We start from the raw sequence: 15480 nt of genomic DNA on the forward strand, positions 1-15480 counted from the left end.
TCTTCCAGATTGTTGAATTTGCTGCCGTATTGTTGCTCATAATATGTTCTTATAATTGTTTGTATTTCTCTGGTTTTGGTTGTGATCTCTCCTCTTTCCTTCATGATTTTATTAATTTGGGTCCTTTCTCTTTTCTTTTTGATTAAGTCTGGCCAGGGGATTATCAATATTATTAATTCTTTCAAAGAACCATCTCCTAGTTTCATTGATTTGTTTTATTGTTTGTTTGTGTTTTTTGTTTCTAGTTCATTGATTTCTGCTCTGATCTTTATTGTTTCTCTTCTCCTGCTGGGTTTAGGCTTTCTTTGTTGTTCTTGCTCCAGCTCTTTTAGGTGTAGGGTTAGGTTGTGTATTTGAGACCTTTCTTGTTTCTTGAGAAAGGCTTGTATTGCTACATATTTTCCTCTCAGAACTGCCTTTGCTGTGTTCCACAGATTTTGAACAGTTGTGTTTTCATTATCATTTGTTTCAAATTAAATTTAAAAAAGACATTATCATTTGTTTCCATGAATTTTTTCAATTCTTAATTTCCTGGTTGACCCATTCATTCTTTAGAAGGATGCTGTTTAGTCTCCATGTATTTGGGTTCTTTCCAAATTTCCTCTTGTGATTGAGTTCTAGCTTCAGAGCATTGTGGTCTGAAAATATACAGAGAATGATCCCAATCGTTTGATACCGGTTGAGACCTGATTTATGTCCCAGGATGTGATCTATTCTGGAGAATGTTCCATGTGCACTAGAGAAGAATATGTATTCTGTTGCTTTGGGATGGAATGTTCTGAATATATCTGTGATGTCCATCTGGTCCAGTGTGTCATTTAAGGCCTTTATTTCCTTGTTGATCTTTTGCTTCATGATCTGTCCATTTCAGTGAGGGGAGTGTTAAAGTCCCCTACTATTATTGTATTATTGTCAATGTGTTTCTTTGACCTTGTTATTAATTTGTTTATATAGTTGGCTGCTCCCATGTTAGAGGCATAGATATTTAAGATGTTAGATCTTCTTGTTGGATAGACCCTTCGAGTATGATATAGTGTCCTTCCTCATCTCTTATTATATTTGGCTTAAAGTCTAATTGATCTGATAGAAGGATTGCCTCCCCAGCTTTCTTTTGACATCCATTAGCATGGTAAGTTGTTTTCCACCTCCTCACTTTAAATCTGGAGGTGTCTTTGGGTCTAAAATGAGTTTCTTGTAGACAGCATATTGATGGTTTTTTTTTTTTTTTAATCCATTCTGATGCCCTGTGTCTTTTGATTGGGGGCATTTAGCCCATTTACATTCAGGGTAACTATTGAGAGTTATGAATTTAGTGCCATTGTCTTGCCTGTGACTATTACTGTATATTGTCTCTGTTCCTTTCTGGTCTACTACTTTTAGGGTCTCTCTTCGCTTAGAGGACACCCTTCAATATTTCCTGTAGAGTTGGTTTGGTGTTTACAAGTTCTTTTAGTGTTTGTCATCTCTCCTTCTATTTTCAATGATAGCCTAGCTGGATATAATATTCTTGGCTATATGTTTTTCTTGTTCAGTGCTCTGAATATATCATGCCAGTTCTTTCTGGCCTGCCAGGTCTCTGTGGATAAGTCTGCTGCCAATCTAATAATATTTTCACCATTGTATGTTACAGACTTCTTGTCCCGGGCTGCTTTCAGGATTTTCTCTTTGTCATTAAGACTTGTAAATTTTACTATTAGATGATGGGGTGTGGACCTATTCTTATTGATTTTGAGGGGGTTTCTCTGTGCCTCCTGGATTTTGATGCTTGTTCCCTTTGCCATATTAGGGAAATTCTCTACAATAATTCTCTCCAATATACCTTCTGCTCCCCTCTCTCTTTCTTCTTCTTCTGGAATCCCAATTATTCTAATGTTGTTTTGTCTTATGCTATCACGTATCTCTTGAATTCTCCCCTCGTGGTCCAGTAGCTGTTTGTCTCTCTTTTGCTCAGCTTCTTTATTCTCTGTCATTTGGTATTCTATATCACTAATTCTTCTGCCTCTTTTATCCTAGCAGTAAGAGCCTCCATTTTTGATTGCACCTCATTAATAGCTTTTTTTATTTCAACTTGGTTAGATTTTAGTTCTTTTATTTTTCCAGAAAGGGCTTTTATTTCTCCAGACAGGGTTTCTCTAATATCTTCCATGCCTTTTTAAAGCCCAGCTAGCACCTGGAGAATCATCATTCTGAACTCTAGATCTGACATATTACCAATGTCCTTATTGATTAGGTCCCTAGACTTTGGCACTGCCTCTGGTTTTTTTTTTTGTGGTGGGTTTTTCCACCTTGTCATTTTATCCAGATAAGAATTTATGAAGGAGTGAATAAACTACTAAAAGGGTGGCAAAGATCCCAGGAAAATGTGCTTTAACCAAATCAGAAGAGACCCCAAATTGTGGGGGAAAGAAAGGGAGTAAAAAGGAGTTATGAAAAAATAAAGAAAAAATATAAAAAAGAAAAAAATATATATATTAGACTGGTGAATAGAACAGAGTCACCCACTTAATTTTGGGAGTATTTTGGTCTCTTAGAAGAAACTACCTCCCAAAATTTTAAAGAATGAAAACACACACACACACACACACACACACACAATAAGGGTAAACATGATGAAGGGATGGAATATGACTATAAAGATGAAAGTTTTTTAAAAAAATTTCTAAAAAAGGAGTTGATAAGTTGGTTGGGAGAATAAAGAAAAAGAAAGTGGAAGGAATTTGCTCAGGCTGGAGACTAGAACAAAGCCCTGTGCTAGATTTAGGGTTTATTTTGATCTATTAGAAGAAGTTGTATTCCAAATTTTTTAAGAAGAAAAAACCCTATGTGTATACAAAAAATAAAGTTAGACACAATGAAGGATAAAATAGGACTATAATAATGAATTTTCAAAAAAGATTTTTTTTTTAATGAAAGGTATTGTTAAGATACACTAGTTAAAAACCATTCAAAGAGGAAGGAGTAAAAGTTAAAACAATTTTAGCTTAAGAAAAAATAAAATTAAAAAAAATTAATTAACTTTACAAGACTAAAGAATCATGGGGAGAAAGCCATGAATTCCAAGCTTTGCTTTCTCCTCCTCTGGAATTCCGCTGTTCTCCTTGGTAAGTGAACTTGGTCTTGGCTGGATTTCTTGCTGATCTTCTGGAGGAGGGGCTTGTTGTAGTGTTTCTCAGGTGTCTTTGCCTAAGGTGGAATTGCACCGCCTTTACCAGGGGCTGGGCTATGTAACCCCCTTGGGTTCACTTTTGGGAGCTTTTGTTCCCTGAATGCTTTCCATAGAGCTCTGGAGGATGGGAATGAAAATGTCGGCCTCCCAATCTCTGGCCCGGAGGAGCAGAGAGCTCAGGACCCCACTCCTCAGTGAACCCTCAGAGAAAAGCGCTCAATCACTCCCGTCTCCCTGGGCTCCAGCTGCGCTCTGAGCTCACCCAGGCTGTGACCAAGTGTCTCTGTCTCTAGCACACAGCCCCACCTGGAGTCTCCTAACCCAGCAGATCCCTGTGCTCTTCCAGGGGGGTCTCCCCGGATCTTGTGGGGTCTCTGCTCACAGAACAGTGGCCTGACTGTGCCACGGATCACAGTTTAAGGTAACCTCAAGTTGAGAGCTCACTCCTCGGCTCTGTCTCTGTAGCTGGTTTCCCCGCTCTAATACCTGCTAGCTCTGTGACACTCAGACACCCCGATCCTTCTGTGACTCTGTGGGACTTGAGACCACACTGTCCCTGCGTGGGCTTCACCCTGGCTTAGCCTCTGGAGTGATGTCTCTGTGGAGCAGATTTTTTTTTTTTTCCAATTTTTTATTTATTTTCAGCGTAACAGTATTCATTGTTTTTTCACCACACCCAGTGCTCCATGCAATCTGTGCCCTCCCTAATACCCACCACCTGGTTCCCCCACCCTCCCACCCCGCCCCTTCAAAACCCTCAGGTTGTTTTTCAGAGTCCATAGTCTCTCATGGTTCACCTCCCCTTCCAATTTCCCTCAACTCTCTTCTCCTCTCCATCTACCCTTGTCCTCTATATTATTTGTTATGCTCCACCAATAAGTGAAACCATATGATACTTGACTTTCTCTGTTTGACTTATTTCACTCAGCATAATCTCTTCCAGTCCTGTCCATGTTGCTACAAAAGTTGGGTATTCGTCCTTTCTGATGGAGGCATAATACTCCATAGTGTATATGGACCACATCTTCCTTATCCATTCATCCGTTGAAGGGCATCTTGGTTCTTTCCACAGTTTGGCGACCGTGGCCATTGCTGCTATAAACATTGGGGTACAGATGGCCCTTCTTTTCACTACATCTGTATCTTTGGGGTAAATACCCAGCAGTGCAATTGCAGGGTCATAGGGAAGATCTATTTTTAATTTCCTGAGGAATCTCCACACTGTTCTCCAAAGTGGCTGCACCAGTTTGCATTCCCACCAACAGTGTAAGAGGGTTCCCCTTTCTCCACATCCTCTCCAACACACGTTGTTTCCTGTCTTGCTAATTTTGGCCATTCTAACTGGTGTAAGGTGGTATCTCAATGTGGTTTTGATTTGAATCTCCCTGATGGCTAGTGATGATGAACATTTTTTCATGTGTCTGGTAGCCATTTGTATGTCTTCATTGGAGAAGTGTCTGTTCATATCTTCTGCCCATTTTTTAATATGATTATCTGTTTTGTGTGTGTTGAGTTTGAGGAGTTCTTTAAAGTTCTGATTTTATGCTCCGTTGCTCCACCACTTGCTGGGAATTGGCCCTTAACCCTGCGGTCTATCTTCCTGTCGCTTTGGATTCTCTTCTCTGCAGGTCCTACCTTTCAGAAAGTGGTTGACTTTCTCTTTCTAGAATTGCTGCTCTTCTTCTTTTCCATCTCCTGTTGGAATTGTAGGTGTTCGGAATGGTTTGATAAGCTATCTGACTTATCTCCTGCTACCTGATATCATCTCAGCCTGCTTATTCTCCACCATCTTGACTCCTCCTGAATTTTCCCATTTTTAAGGTGAGTTGAACTAGATGATAGTAATCACTAACACTTTATGGCAACTAGTATGGATTCACTTGTCCAACATTTAACTTCCTTCTTTCTTGAACAGGAGGCTAGAAGCAAAAAATACACCCCTCCAAAAAAAAAGAAAAAAATCCCCAAATAACAGATTTCTTTGAAGCCAAAATTTTGGATATAAGTTCTTACCTATCAGATGCACCCACATGATACTTGAATTCACAAAGGAGTCCAGTGGGGGAGAACACATGACATCCATTCTGTTGGTGTCTATTGTGTAGGACAAGCAGCTACCAAATTCTCTGAACAACAGCTACATTGTGGCAGGAGCAGCAAGTCCTTGGTCCAGCCCCGGGGCTGTGGCTATTTTTCCTAGTTAAGTCTGGAGTCTACTTCCTCAGTCTTCCCAGTGATCCTCTCAGCCACTGAATAGCTGAAACTAAATTCTTTCTGGAGAGAGTTCTGTTTTCTGCAAGTCTTAGGAAGTAGGGGAGCCAATGCCATTCAAGAGTGTTACTGTCATGGAAGTTCCAGTGCAGCTCACTGAAGGAACTAGAACTTCCATCTTACAGATGAGAAAACTGAGGTACATGGTAACCGGCCCAGGACCTACACTCTTACTTATCACTCTCTATGCTTCCTCAACTAGAAGATTCCAATGAGTGATTTCATACCTGACATCCCAACTCTAATAGTCTGTATTCTGGGACAGAATGGTGATATAATGTTATTAATCCATGACTGGAGGAAATTCCAGGTCCTAACATTCCCAGAAACAATCCTGGATTATTTCAGACGTGGGGCAGCTTACATATACCAGCAGGCAGTGTTCTTGGGGACCATGAGTTTTTCTTTTCAGAGGCTATTTGGCGGGTAGGCCAGCACATAGTACAGGCTTTTGGTGGCTCTTTATGTCTGGAGTAGGAGTGGATAAATGGGTCTGTGTGGTCACTGTAGGCTCTCATTAAAAAAAAAAAAAAAAAAAAAAAAAAAAAAGCATCTTCCTTTCCCATGAAGAATTCATCTTTTTAGTACTAAGTTCTCAGACCAGTGTGTTCACAGATGAACAAAGAGAGAGCATAGATGTGAGTCCTTTTTGTTTTCTAGAAAGGAAGAATAAGGGAATTCTAGTGGTTGACAGCCTGGAAGTTTACATGTAATTGCAGTTTTAGAATTGTCCCTTTTTTCTCCCAAACAAAAAATATTTATTGAACAATCAGACCCTCTGAGTATGTGTTATGTTTGTCAGGTGTGGGGGTTCACTTTTGGGGATTTGTTCCTTTTGAATTCCTTTCTTTCCATTCATTCACTTGCTCATTAAGTATGGAGAGCATAAGAGCATAGATCTTGCTAGCAGATGGGGTTTGAGTGCTGGCTCTCCCAATTGAATGTGTGCTCTGCACAAGTTAACTCTCCCAAGCTGCTGGTCCCTTTTTCAAATAGGAGAAAACTTTAGAGCTTTATCACAGGATTGCTATGAAGATCCTGTATGATCACACAAGAATACTTCATTACTATTTTTTAAACTCCTATGGTGTTAGCCATAGTTCTGTTCCCTTGGCATGTGTAAGATGTATTCATGTAAGATGAATAAAAGTGTCTGGAGAAAAGAGATATATAAATAAATAAATGCAATGGGGTGCTTGGGTGGCTCAGTTGGTTAAGTGTCTGACTCTTGATTTAGGCTCAGGTTGTGATCTCATGGTTGTAAGATCAAGCCCTGAGGTGGGCTCTGCATGCAGCATGGAGTCTGCTTGTGATTCTCTCTCTTACCCCTTCCCTTCCCCTCACTCATGAGAACTTTCTAAATAAATAAATAAATAATTAAACAAATATCTTTAACACAAATAAATGTAACAAAGTATGAAGAGTCTTTGCAGGTTATGGTGGGGGCCACAAATGAGGATTTGATTAATTCTATATGGGGCAAGTGTGATCAGAAAAAGATTAATGTTTTTCTTTAGCAAAATCTGGAAAATGATTAGCATTTAAGGTTCTTGGTTGTAGTTCCATCTCTGGGATGACAGAAGATGGACATTATGAACTCTGGAGGTCCAGACTGCATGGATCCTGTGGGAGTTACAAGCATGTTGGCAACCCTCTTTACTGGCTCCTTCCTATCCACATACGAACACATTGTAATCATTTCTGTGTCCTAATCTTCTCAATCACTGGCACTTTCTTAACCTTCACAGCCAAACTTCTTAAGAGATTCCTTCCCATCCCCACCATAAAACATTCCTGGCCAATTTCAGCCCTGGACACATCAGTAGAACTACTCTCATCATGCTCTTGATAATATCTGTATTGCTAAAGCAGGTGGAAATGCCTTAGACCGCATCTTAACTGATTCATATTTGATATTATTGTCCATTTTCTCCTCTTTGAAATACTCTTTCCCTTGGCTTCCATGATAGTACTTTATACTTTTCATTGCCTTCCTACATATGGCTACTACTTTTAAGCCCTTGTGGAGTGTTCCTCTTCTACTCATCCCTTTTGTCCTGGATTGGGTCTTTTATCTACATGAACTTGGATGATCTCATCTACTCCTGTGATTTTAGCTACCATCCAGTGATCCTCACATCTCCAGAACAGTTCCCTTCCTGTGCTCTAGACTTGGACATCTCAGCATGGATAATTAACAAAACTAATTACAGAATACATATATATTCTGTTAAACTTTTAATTCATCTAAGGTGTTATTAGTTAACTAAGCTAGATATAACTTCCAGTTTAAGATAGCCATGCCCACTGTAATTCAGACTGCTCTTTTCTTCACAGGCATCATTTCAAAGGTCTTGAAGATGGGAGTATCATCCTCAAATGACAACTTTTAAAAGGCCATGATTGAATATTCTTATTTTAGGGATAAGGATAACATATAACATTTTCACCTTAAATAACCAAAGCAACATTAAATAACTCCAAAATATACACTTTATGATAGCATCAAACAAATTCAAACCTCACTCCTTCACTAAAATAAGAGATGCCTGATAAATATCCCTCAATCCTCCCTTAACTTACTTGGATTTTTCCCAGGTCAGGCTTTTTCATTATCATAATTTAAGATAGCAAGCAGTATATGACAACTAGATGCTGTATAAAATGATTCTGTTTTAGTTGATCTGAAATTACCTTTTTCAGTTCCACATTATCTCATTCATTCAGCAAATACTATACACCAACCAACAGTATCTGTAAGCATTTTGCATGCTGGGGATATAGTGTTGAACAAGGTAAGGCCTGTGGTCTCATTCTAGACAGAGAAAAAAATACATAAATAAATGAGAAAAAAATGATTATAGAAAAAAGACACTTTGAGATTTTTTAAAAGTTTTTTATTATGAAAACTTTCAAACATATTCAAAACAGAGGGAATATTGTAATATTCCTCTGCTACCCATCACCTAGCTTAATTAGTAACATTACACAATTTTTATCTGCTCTCTTGCCTTTTTTTTTTGCAAAAGTATCTTAAAGCAAATTTCAGAAATCTTATCATTTCATTCATAAAGAGTTCTGTATCTACTGATAGGAAATTTCAAAAAATATATAAAACCTTGAGGTGTCTGGCTGGTTCAGTCAGTGGAATGTGTGATTCTTGGTCTCTAGGTTCATGTTGGGAGTAGAGTTTACTTAAACCACCCCCCACCAAAACCCCACATAGCCACAGTTATCATACCCAACTAAACTATCATATGATACACAGTCTCATGGCTCCTTATTTGGTTTCAAATTATATTTTCCCCAAATTAGGCCAAAGTTCATACAGTGTTGCTAAGATTCATATTTCAGTAGGAGTTGCAAAAAACCAATTTCCTAATCCTGAATTTGTTTCTTCATTTATTAGCTATGACTTTTTTTTTTTTTAAGATTTTATTTATTTATTTGACAGATGGAGATCACAGAGAAGCAGGCAAAGAGAGAAGAGGAAGTAGGCTCCCTGCTGAGTGGAGAGCCCGATGCGGGGCTTGATCCCAGGACCCTGGGATCATGACCTGAGCCGAAGGCAGAGGCTTTAACTCACTGAGCCACCTAGGCACCCCTAGCTATGACTCTTCTATCAAAAAACAACAACAGGGGCGACTGGGTGGCTCAGTGGGTTAAGCCTCTGCCTTCGGCTCAGGTCATGATCTCAGGGTTCTGGGATCAAGCCCCGCATCGGGCTCTCTGCTCAGCAGAGAGCCTACTTCCCCACTTCTCTGTCTGCTTCTCTACTTGTGATCCCTGTCAAATTAAAAAAAAAAATTAAGAAAAAAACAACGAAACAAACAAACAAAAACCACAAAAAACCTCTCCCCATATCAACTATTTGGTTACCCTGAAGTATAAAATGGTACAGGAAGGACAGATGGATCCTTGATTCTTTTAGTAATATATTTTCAGAGTAATAAATTGGGGCTCTTATCAATCTGAAAAGCTGATATTTAAGCTGAAATCTGTCAAAATACAGCCATGCAAGAATTAGGAGAAATAGCATTTCAGAAACAGAGAACAGTGAGGGAAAAGGCCCTAAGGTAGGAAAGATCTTAGCATGTTTACAGCCTAGAAAGGAAGTCATTTTGGCAGGAGGGGAGTGAAAGGGCCAGACTTGAATGAGACAAGATTGGGAGTGAGTTTGGACCACATCATGCATTGTAAAGGCCCAAACCACATCATGTCTTTATAGCCAGGGTAAAAGGGTTGGCATTTTATAATGAAAGAGGTGAGAAATCAGTAGAGTGTCTGCATTTTTAAAAGAGAACTCTGCTGTATGGGGCACTAGACTATAAGTAGACAAAGTAAAAGCTGAGGGGCAAGATGGTAACAGCTTGAACTAGAGTGATAATAGAGCAAAAGTGGGAAGGGGGAGTCAATACTCTGCATTAACCATCTTAAATTTGATCTGTCTTCCGGGCCATTCACGTATAAATGTGGAAAAGTCACATAGGCAACTGGACATATGTCCCCTAAGTTTCCTAGAAGAATTGAGACTAGAAATACGATTTCTGAGTTAGTGACACCTATAGGAATTGTATTTTAAGTCTTGGGACTAGGGACTGGATCGACAAAAAAGAGAAGGGGCTGAGAACAGAGCCCTGGGGTACATGAGCATCTAGAAACCAGAAGAATGTACAGTGGTTATGCAGAGAATGCACAGATATTGCACTTAGTACACCTTTCTTCCTTAGAAAGTAACAGAACACATGCATATATGTGCATAAGCTAAAAATTATCTTTGTCAGTCATTCTTGCAGCTAATATTAGGCCAATGGAACAAGAGTGAAAGTGATATAAGCAACTTCTCAGTCATCCCAGTAAAGGAAAAAAGTGTGCTCCCCTTCCCTTTCCTTCCTTCTACTGACTGGAATGGAAATGTGCTACAAGCCATGCAGCCTAGGGTACCTGGAAACCACAGAGCAATAAACTAAAACGAGTCTGAGTCACAAGAATTACCTTGCAGTAAGTGCAGCCACACTAACCTCTCCTTTATTCAAGTCATTGCTCTTTTCTCTGTTACACAAAGTAGTAGAACCTATATTCTAATTCGGAGTCCAATCATTTTGTAAGCTGATAAATATCTCTGAACCTACAGAGCTAAGGACCACACTGTGAATCTCTGGTAACTTCATAATATGTCAATGTTCACAGTACTGGATGGTTTAGTTTTCTGCTCATCCTAATTAGACTACGACAAACTCAAGGGTGTAGTCAGGCAGTAGCATCAGTGTGTAAAGAGCAGGTACCAAGGGAGGCACAAGGGTCCCTTAGAAATCAGACTGTAATTTACTTACTTTATCTTAAAGAGCCCTGGATTTGATGAGTCCAGGATTGTGGATAAGAAATATAGCCACACCTCTCTCTTATAGTATTTAGACTGCTGGAAATCCCTAGAAGTCAACAAGGTTTATAAGCAGTTTGGTGGTCAGAGAAAAATTAATGGGATCAATTTTTAAATATAATTTCAAATTTATAAAAGGTAAAAGTAGTTGCTATTTCCATAGAAATCCAATTCTTTTGTTAACAATTAATTCTTAAATATTTCAGGCACAATAGCACAGATTTGCCTTAGATAAGGCAATAAGGTATTTAGTTCCTAAATGCAAGCCCATTACTTAAACCTATGCTCACCTTAAAAAACAGCAATGTGTTCCAATGCTGGAGGACAAATTGACTCCGTTGACACAGAGACAGTATTTTTCTCCCATGTATAAAGAAATAGGGCTATAATAACATTAGAAAGCAATCAAAATTAGAATGAGAAAAACATCAGGCAAGAAATTAAAAAAGCATCCAACTTGGAAAGGAATAAGTAAAACTGTTACTTGCAAATAATAGGATCTTATATAAAGAAAATGCTAAGGACTCAACCGAAAAACTGTTGGAACTAGTCAATGAATTCAGTAAGGTTGCAGGATATAAAATAAACATGCAGAAATCAGTTGCATTTCTTTACATTAATAACAAAAGACCTGAAATAAATAAAAACATCCCATTCACAATAGCCTCAAGAATAAGCTATTTAGGAACAAATTTAACAAAGGAAGTGAAAAATCTTTTTTTTTTTTTTTAAAGATTTTATTTATTTATTTGACAGACAGAGATCACAAGTAGGCAGAGAGGCAGGCAGAGAGAGAGGGGGAAGCAGGCTCCCCGCCGAGCAGAGAGCCCGATATGGGGCTCGATCCCAGGACCCTGGGATCATGACCCGAGCCGAAGGCAGAGGCTTTAACCCACTGAGCCACCCAGGTGCCCCGAGGAAGTGAAAAGTCTTTGCGATGAAAACTATAAGACTTTGGTGAAAGAAATTGAGGAAGACATAAGGGGCAGAAATCAGAGAGGGAGATGGACTCTGGGAAACATTCTGAGGGTTTCAGAAGGGAGGAGGGTGGGGGGAGGGGTAACAGGGTGATGGGTATTGAGGAGAGCACTTGCTGTGATGAGAAGGGGGTGTTATATATAACTAATGAATCACTGAACACATCAAAAACTAATGATGTACTATACAGTGGCTAACTGAACATAAAAAATAAATTAAAAAAAGAAAAGATATCCTGTGTTCATGGATTGAAACAATTATTGATGTTAAAATATCTATATTACCTAAAGCCATCTACAGGTTCAATGCAATCCCTACCAATTTCCAATGGCATATTTCACAGAAATAGAAATAACTATCTTGGGACACCTAGCTGGCTCAGTCAGTAGAGTACGCAACTCTCCATCTCCAGGTTGTGCAACCCTCACACTGGGTATCGAGCCTACACTGAAAAAAAGAAAAGAAAAGGAAAAGGAAAGGAAAGAAAAAAGAACAATCCTAAAATATGTATAGAACCACAAAAGACCCCAAAAGTTCAAAGTAATCTTGAGGAAGAACAAAACCAGAGGTGTCACACTTCCTGATCTTCAACTATAGTTGACTCTTGAACCATTCAGGGTTAGGGGTGCTGACCCATGCTGTCAAAAATCCACACAGAACTTTTGACTTCCCTAAAACTTAACTACTAATAACTTACTGTTGGCTGGAAGCTTTAACAATAACATAAATAGTTGATTAACATATATTTTGTATGTTGTATGTATTATGTAGTATATTCTTACAATAAAAAAGAAAATATTAAGAAAATCATAAGAGAAAATACATTTATAGTACTGTTCTGTGTTTATTGAAAAAAAATCTGCATATTACGTGTACTCACACAGTTTAAATTGGTATTGTTCAAGTGTCAACTGTATACTACTACAGAGCTATAGTAATTAAAATAGTATGGTACTAGCATGAAAAACAAACACTACAAAGACCAAAGGAACAGAATGGAGAGTCTGCACTGTGGTCAACTAATATTTGACAAGGGAGCCAAGAACTAAATAGGGAGAGCCTCTTCACTAAATGGTATTAAGAAAACTAGAAAACAACATGCAAAAAAGTGAAATTGGGCCCTTATCCTACACCATTCCCAAAAATTGACTTGAAATGAATTAAAGACTAACAACATAAGTTCTGATACTGCAAAATTTCTGGAAGACAATGTAGGGAAAAAGCTCCTTGACATTGGTCTCTGGGCAATTATTTTTTAGATATGATCTTAAAGCACAAGCAACAGAAGAAAAATCAACAAGTGGGCCGATGTCAAACTAAAGTTTCTGTGCAGCAAAAGAAATAAAGGTAACCCATAGAATGAGAGAAAATATTTGCAAACCATATATTAGATATATGGTAGATAGATTAGATTTATATCTAATATAAGCATTAGATATATTTATATATAAACCATGTATTAGTCAACTAAAAATAGGCGGAATAACCAAATAGATATTTTTCTAAAGACAAACACATGGCCAACAGACATGTGAAAAGATGCTCAACATCACTAACCAGGCGAATGCATATCAAAACCACAATGAGATATCACTCACACCTAGAATGGCTTCAAGACAGAAGGTAACAAATGTTGGCAAGGATGTGGAGAAACGGGAGCCCTTGTATACTGTTGGTGGGGATGTAAATTGGCTCAGCCATCATGGGAGTGTGGAAGTTTCTCAAAAAATTAAAAACGGAAATACCAAATGATCTAACAATTCTATTCCTGGGTACTGTTGAAAAGAAAAACATACACCCCAAATGGAGATGCTTAATGCTAGGTCAGGTCATCAAATTGGAGCTTAATACCTACCCTAATTACAGTTTCAATGTCCTTCAGAATTGTAGTCTTATCAACCAGTCAGGAATTTTCTGGTCAGCACCAATAAGCTCATTTGTCTCAGGGGCCCCCTCCATCTCCCAAAAAATGATGAGGTAATCCACCAAATAAGATCTGATTTTCCTCAAAGGAAGGGGACCTCACACAAAATAATCCTTTTTTTCTGTTTGGGACTTTCTTGTCCTGCCTTTGAAAACTTCTCCTTTTCTGCAGCTCTTTGTTGCTCCCCTCTACTTGAGTGAATGTTGCCTGATTCATGAATTGACTAATAAAGCTAATTAGATCCTGAACTTGATTGGATTTTCGTCACTTAAGTTTATAGCCAATGGAAACGAAAACAGGGTATCAAAGAGATATATGCACCCATTGTTTATTACATTACTCACAATGGTCGAGATATGAAAATAATCTTAAGTACCCATCAATGAATGAATGAAGATGTAGTGTGTATATTTTATATATATATATATATATATAGAGAGAGAGTATTATGTGTATACATATTTATATATATACAGTAGAGTATTACTCAGCCATGAGAAAGAAGGAAATCCTGCCATTTGGAACAACAAAGATGGCCCTTAAAGGGATTTGTTGGGTGCGAGGTATTTGCTAGTGCTACAGTGGTAATCATATTGCAATATACAAGTATCAAATCAAAACATTGCACACTTAAACTTACACAATATTATGTCAATTTTATCTCAATAAAGTGATTTAAAAATGGAAAAATCAAATGATTCAGTGTCCAATGTGATGAGCTAAAAGCAAGAGAGCAGGAGGGAGCTGAGGATATTTGTGAGTGATTATGATGGATATGGGAATAAAAGCTGGAAAAGGAGAACAGTGAGGACTCAAGCGGAGGAAGCAAAGGGTATATTACTTGTTCTTAACATACTGAAGACTGACCAAGAGGAAGACCTAAAAAGACAACTTCTACCTACCACTACCATATTCTTCTGCCTCCCCATCAGATATCACTATTTTAATTTTTGGCATTTCCCTGTTTTAAAAAGACAAAAAACTTGTTATCACCTTTATGTTTGGTTTGGCTTAGTGTTTAACTTTTAAAAATATCATGATGCACATAGTTTCTTCTTTTTAGCTTCTTTCATAGCTTGTTTCATATTGTTCTCTATAACGGCTTAATTTTCATTGCTCTATAATATTCCATGGCTTAAACCTATACCATGTATATTATAAAATATAAAACATTTTATTAAGGCATCCTCTTCCATTAATGAGCATTTGGGTTGTTTACAGTTTTTGGTATTACAAACAATGCTATGAACATTCTTGTTCATGACTCTTGTACATACATATAAAGAATTCATTTAGGATATAGTACTTGGGTGGAATTGCTAGGTACCAAAGTATGTAAACACCCAATTTAAAAGATAATACCAAATTGTTTTCCCCAAGTGTCTATATTTCTTTACACTCCCCACAGCAATTTATATGGAATCTCATTGTTCCACTCCATCTCTACCACCTGTCAGAATTTAGAATTTTTGCCAGCTGAATGTGTGCAAATGTACATCTGTCTTCATTTGTAGTTTCTGATTCCTGTTTAGATGGGGCATGTTTACTGCCCATGTGAAATGCCTGTTCATATCTTTTGAGTTTTTCTATTATTTTCCTTCTGGAGCTTTAGGAATTTTTAATATATTAGCTATAATTTTTTTCCTGTTATGTGTGATGTAAATAAACTTTCTATGTGCCTTGTCTTTTCACTTTTTGATGTCTTTTGGTAAAAAGAAAGTTCCTAATTTTGATAAATTCACCAGTTTTACTTATATTTTT

This window comes from Martes martes (genome assembly GCF_963455335.1).
Source record: "Martes martes genome assembly, chromosome: 4".
Lineage (NCBI taxonomy): Eukaryota > Metazoa > Chordata > Mammalia > Carnivora > Mustelidae > Martes > Martes martes.